Below are 5,902 nucleotides of genomic sequence, written 5' to 3'. Positions count from 1 at the left end.
AATTAAAGTGTATAAAGCATAACTAATGCCTACAGAGGCACAAAAAAATGAAACTGAGGTGAAGATAAGCCATAATGTCATTTAATATTGCAAGTCCACAAAAGGCTGAAACAATAAAATCAAGTAAATACGATGTATTGTATGGAAACGTGGACTGCAAAGATAACTGAATAAATCATAACAGAATGTGCAATACGTCGTAGTAATTTGCCTCAGACGAGAAGAACCGGCAAAGCAAGAAAGACCGTTTCCCATAAAGAATCGTATGAGTTTCCAGAGCATTCTAAGTTCAAATGAAATAAAAAAAAGAACGACTATTGTACTAGAAAAATGTGAGCTTACGTGACTTGTTAATTGTACTTTTGGGATGCATTTAATGAAGTTGTTCCTAGTTCCAAGATCATTGTATGAGTTCCCTAACGAGTAGGTCGGGTTAAGCACAGGTTGACAAGGTATCAAGGAGATCATCTAGCCATACCATTAGGTCATATAAACATAGCTCGAACCTCTCTATATTCAAATCAGCATAACCTGAAAACCTCTAGTGTAACGCCCCAACTCCTGGGACCGTTACGGTGTGCCTTGTAAACAGTGCTAAACTCGCTAATCGAGTCATTTGGCCAAAATCGTGAACTAAGTATGATTAGCGGTTTAGGGATTAAAAATTTTGGTTAGGGTGTAACGTTTCACTAGAACGTTTAATATATATATATTGGGATCCCGGAAATATAAATTTCAGAGTTTATTACAGAAAATATTTACAACAGGCCGTTCTAAGCGGCAAAACAGGGTTCAACCCTAGTTCCACTTTAAACCTCGGCCGTGGCGGTCGAGCAGCTGCATATGTACACGTCATCACCTAAGCTCTCCAACTCAAGGGTGGTCCAGCTTCCTCTTGCCTTTACCTGCACCACATAGCACCCGTGAGCCGAAGCTTAGCAAGAAAACATAACACTTTCATAAACATTATCAAATGATTATCATTATAATCACACTGAACATAAAGCTTTCAAACCAATGGGTGCACATCACATGATTCTAGCGGGAGAGTGGCTATTAAGTAAGCCACTAGCCAACAAGCTCTCTTTTCTAGCGGGAGAGGCTGATAGGTAAGCCACTAGCCTCCAGGCTCTGCTTCCTAGCGGGAGAGTGGCTGTTAGGTAAGCCACCAGCCTCCAAGTTCTATTTTGTTCATCGACCCTCAGGGTCGGTCAGGCATTAATGCTCCTTGAGTCATTCAATGCTAGTAGTCGATTAGATCTAATCTCTGTTGGCTTGCATGATTCACGCTAAGGCCGTTCTAAAAATTAAGTCAGCGCTACCTGACCTGTGTCCAGTATCACTGCCGAACCTGACAAATAAGTCACAGCTTCACAGCTGATACTAACACTTTTGTCGATCTGACTAATTAGTCAGTACCATACACAAGTAAGCAATGCTATCAATATGTATCATATGCCAGTTATCCAAGAATAGGGCATTCAGCATGCTTACTAAACAGTTTCTAGCATAATCATGATCATGCACAAACTCAGAGACTCAAGTTCTGACCAATCTCATATTCATCATTCATGGCATGCCCTAACCACATGTTTCTCGTGCATTACATGCATCACACTTAATCACCCAGCATGCCTCAACAATAATCATAAGCAAATGGGCAAGATCGCCCAGAATTCATTATGCTATCAATGTTTACATTTAAACATCCAACATGCATCAATCATAGCCATGCATGTAACACACGGGGTGCAGTTTTCTTACCTTGGGTTCGAGCGAGAATTAATAAAAGAAACGACCTTTGAGAACGATCAGCTTTTTGTCCTTTAGCGGTCACCTAGTAATAACCAATCATATAGAGTACCATCAATAAAATGAATAATAAAATGTTCCCAAACCAAAACCTAACCTCCGGGACCTCAAATACTACTCAACCGGGTAGTAGGTTCAACCTCGAGGCCTATGGCTTTAATCCCCAAGCTAAAAACCCCATTCTGGCAAAAATGACCTTAAGGGTCGCGGCCCTCCTTGGCCATGTCGCGGCCCGCCCCTCAGACAGAGGCGCCCAAACCCAGATTACACCAAGGGCCGCGGCTCTCCCTGGCCATGCCGCGGCGCAACCCCCAGTTCAGCCAAAACCCCTGTTTTTCTTCCCCTACGATTTCTCTTGGAACCAATCCATCAAACACAGTTTAAACACCACTCAAACCTCCAATACAATCCATAAACTTGTTCTATACCACACCCTTAGCAAAACTCAAGACAAACCCCAACTAAAACTTCCATCAATTCCAACAACCCTCCATAAAAACACAAGCTGAAAACTAGTATCAAAACAGGGTATGCACCAGAAATTAATGATAGAAACTTACCTCCAACACGATTTGAATCCTTCCCAATGGCTGTACTCAAGCTAAACCTCCCCAAGCTTGACTCCCTAGCTTGCTTCCTCAAGATAGGCTCTCAAAACTCAAAGAAAAAGGTGAAGGAAGACTTGTACGGGAAGGAGGGGAGAAGGATGAAGATAAACTCTGTTTCTGTTCTGTTTTCCACAGCTTTCCTATGTTATATATATCCAAAACCCAAAATGACCAAAATACCCTTAAGCCAACAAAAGCCTCTAAACCATTTCAAGGGTAAAATTGGTACTTTCCGCCTATCCCGTTAATCATAATTAACGCTTCCCGATTCCCACTAATCTCCATATTCTCAAATACCAATAAATCACATCCCATTACCCTTTAATTCCTGGTAATGCTCTAATCATTAATATCACCCCGAGACTCACCCCGAGCCCCGAACTTAAGCCCGTTATGACCAGACCGAACACTTACATCTCATGATCATCTCATGTCAAAAAGCTCGAACCAATCCACATAAAATGTGGTAAAATTATAATTAATCTCAACCATGCACCCAAAGTATACAATTACGCCCACAGTGGCCAAATTACCAAAATGCCCTTGCATTTAAAATATGAACCCATATGCTTGCATTCACCATCATATAATAATATAATTCACATAGACATGCATATAATCATTAAATATCATAATAAATCAATTATGGCCCTCCCGGCCTCCTAATCAAGGTCCTAAACCTTATTAGGAAATTTGGGGCATTACATCTAGCTTGTGTAGTGTGTATTCTACTCGTTGTCGGCGCATGTAAGTCACAAATTCGAATCCCTAAAGACTCGGGATATTATATGCATAATTAGAATATTGTAATCTTGCTTGATAAATGTATAATATCAGTCAATCGATATATTAAATGTAATTGTTTGATGTATTTGGGAAGTTACCCACTATTGTAAGTTACCCAAACCTATCCATTAAACCCTTATAAATAGAGAGGGAATGGACATGAAAATGGAACGCTTTCTTGTATACCAAAATTGTAAAAAAAAATTCATAAACAATTTCTTGAGAGAAACATCAATAACATAGACTCATGTACTAGGTGGATTTTAACCACTGAACCACATAAAAGATTTTTGGGTTCTTATTATTTGGTTTAATTTAAGCCTAATCACCTCTCAAATTTCTTAATTCTCTGATGTTGAAAACCGCATCAACACATTGGTGCTTTCATTGAGAGAAAACTAGGGTTGCAATTTTTTATTTTGAAACCTTCCCTGCAACAATGGTGGTAACCAAAAGGTCATTGCATGAAGAAAAGTCAGACAGGCCCAATGACCACAGGGATTTTGGAGTTGCTAGCCCTGCTAGAGAGGGCACTTTAGTGCCATGACGCATTGGGAAACTTCCCCAAGTCCAGGCTGGGAACAATCAAGACATGGGAAGCTCATCATCACGACCCAATAAATGAAATCCCCATTATTCATATAATGTAGGATTGGTCGAGCAAGAGAATGCAAAGCTCAAGAGCCAGGTCGCCCGTGCCAATAGGCGTATTGACGAGATCATGTTGCGACTACCACCTCTTGTAACTGTTCGAAGTATTGGAAGGAGAACAAGTGGATCTCAAGGGAGTAGAATGCATAGAGTCATATACAGCTAAACAAATTTTAGTCATTCAGTTTGAACTGCCACCCCTGCACTATACCATCAGGACAAGTTCCTAGGAATTAGCAACCTGATCAGGATCCCAAAAATGAGCAAACTACTCATGCGCCCAAGAGACAAGCTAATCAACCTAACTGAGATGGAACCAACTGTAGGCAAACAAACTAAGAGGAGATTCCTCCAAATCAACCAGCTCTAGTCTCGTCAAACAATCAAAACAAAGGGGACAGACTACCACATGTAAGGGAAATTGGGGTACATAATAGGTGACCTCAAATAGTACGCACAAATGATGAGTGGTGGCTTCTCCTATAAGATATCCACCACCATCAATATGCCATCCATCACCCCCTCGAGCTCCGTCACATCCAAGAGCTCGGCATAATACATGATTCCGTGCAAACGACCAAGGAAACCCTACTCAAAGAGATGTCTCAGGATCTCACAACACTGGGATTCGTGCTCACACCAACAAACCAATTCACCGACCTCAACCATGGATGGTGAGTTTTGCTAAGAATAGCTATTGGACGGATAGTCTTCATGAAGACAGGTCAGAGATTGTCTATAACACGCATTCTCTAATATAAGAGTCTGACTTAAGAGATTACATTAATTATTTTCACAATTTCCACATCAATCGTTAATTTGACCTTCTTGAGCATTTATACTCACTCAAAGACAGCAAAGGCACGACAAAGAGTTGTGTTACACTTAGCCAAGGGAGAACCCTTCAATGAGGGGTGACAACATGAATGTGCCAAATAACCAAGCTCAAGCTTGGAGGGTCAATACCCTGGATAACGTACAGCCTGGGATGGGAGCTAACAACCATCACCCTAATAACTCAATAGTGAGGGATCTGACCCAAGAATGACTTTCATTCATAGAGGAGTAGATGAGACGTCTCCTATTTGATACGAATAAGGAAGAGTGTGATTCTGATGAGGAGCTCGAGCCTTTTTCTCCTCATGTCGCCGCAACTCCCTACGATGGAACCACCAACCCCTCTAACCACATCGGGACATTCAACACCCTCATGCGGGCTCATAATGTAGGTGTCGACCTGCGATGTGTTCTATTTCCAGCAACATTGACAAGCGCGCCCTAAATGTTGTTTGAAAAAATGAAGAGGCATTCCATCACTTCTTGGAATTAACTATCCTTAGATTTCAATAAGCAATTTCGAGTTGTGAATGAGATATGTGTGGAGGATAACTCCTTAACATACATATAGTAGCAACTAGGTGAGTACCTTAAGGCTAACATAAACTGGTTTACTAGCTCAAACTAGAGGTGCTGGCAATAGTGTGAAACTCATGGCCATGCGAGCTGTGATCATCACAAGAGGGGATAGATTGAAAGACCTCCAGAGAAAAAGGGTCAAACACATTGGTGAATTCATGTCTTAAGCTCAAGAATGGACTAACCTTGATGAGGAAGAGTCAATATGGCAAGAACTAGTAGTACTGTCATTCAGCCTGCTGGAGTGGTGACAAATGCCACGACACCAGCTCACCTAGTTTCCCATAACAACCAGACGAGTAATAATAAGAGAAAGGGAAATAATGAAGGCGACCAGACAAGGTCCAAGAAAAACAAAGCTCGGGATAAATACCGTAACTCCCTACTACTCAGGGACTGTTACATTGTGTATTTTAAATAGTGCTAAACTCGCTAAACGAGTCATTTGGCCATAAGCGTGTAACTAAACGTGATTAACGGTTTAGGGTTAAAATTTTTGGTCAAAGGTACAACTGTTTCACTAAAACGTTTACTTCGTTCATGGTATCCCAAAATAGAATTTAAAAAGGTTAACTACAGTTGAAAAGCTACAGCTAGCCGACCTACATGGCAAAATAAGGTTTGACCGT

The sequence above is a fragment of the Humulus lupulus genome, chromosome 4 (genome assembly GCF_963169125.1).
Source record: "Humulus lupulus chromosome 4, drHumLupu1.1, whole genome shotgun sequence".
NCBI classification, from domain to species: Eukaryota; Viridiplantae; Streptophyta; class Magnoliopsida; order Rosales; family Cannabaceae; genus Humulus; species Humulus lupulus.
Note: the sequence above shows the minus strand (reverse complement) of the source record.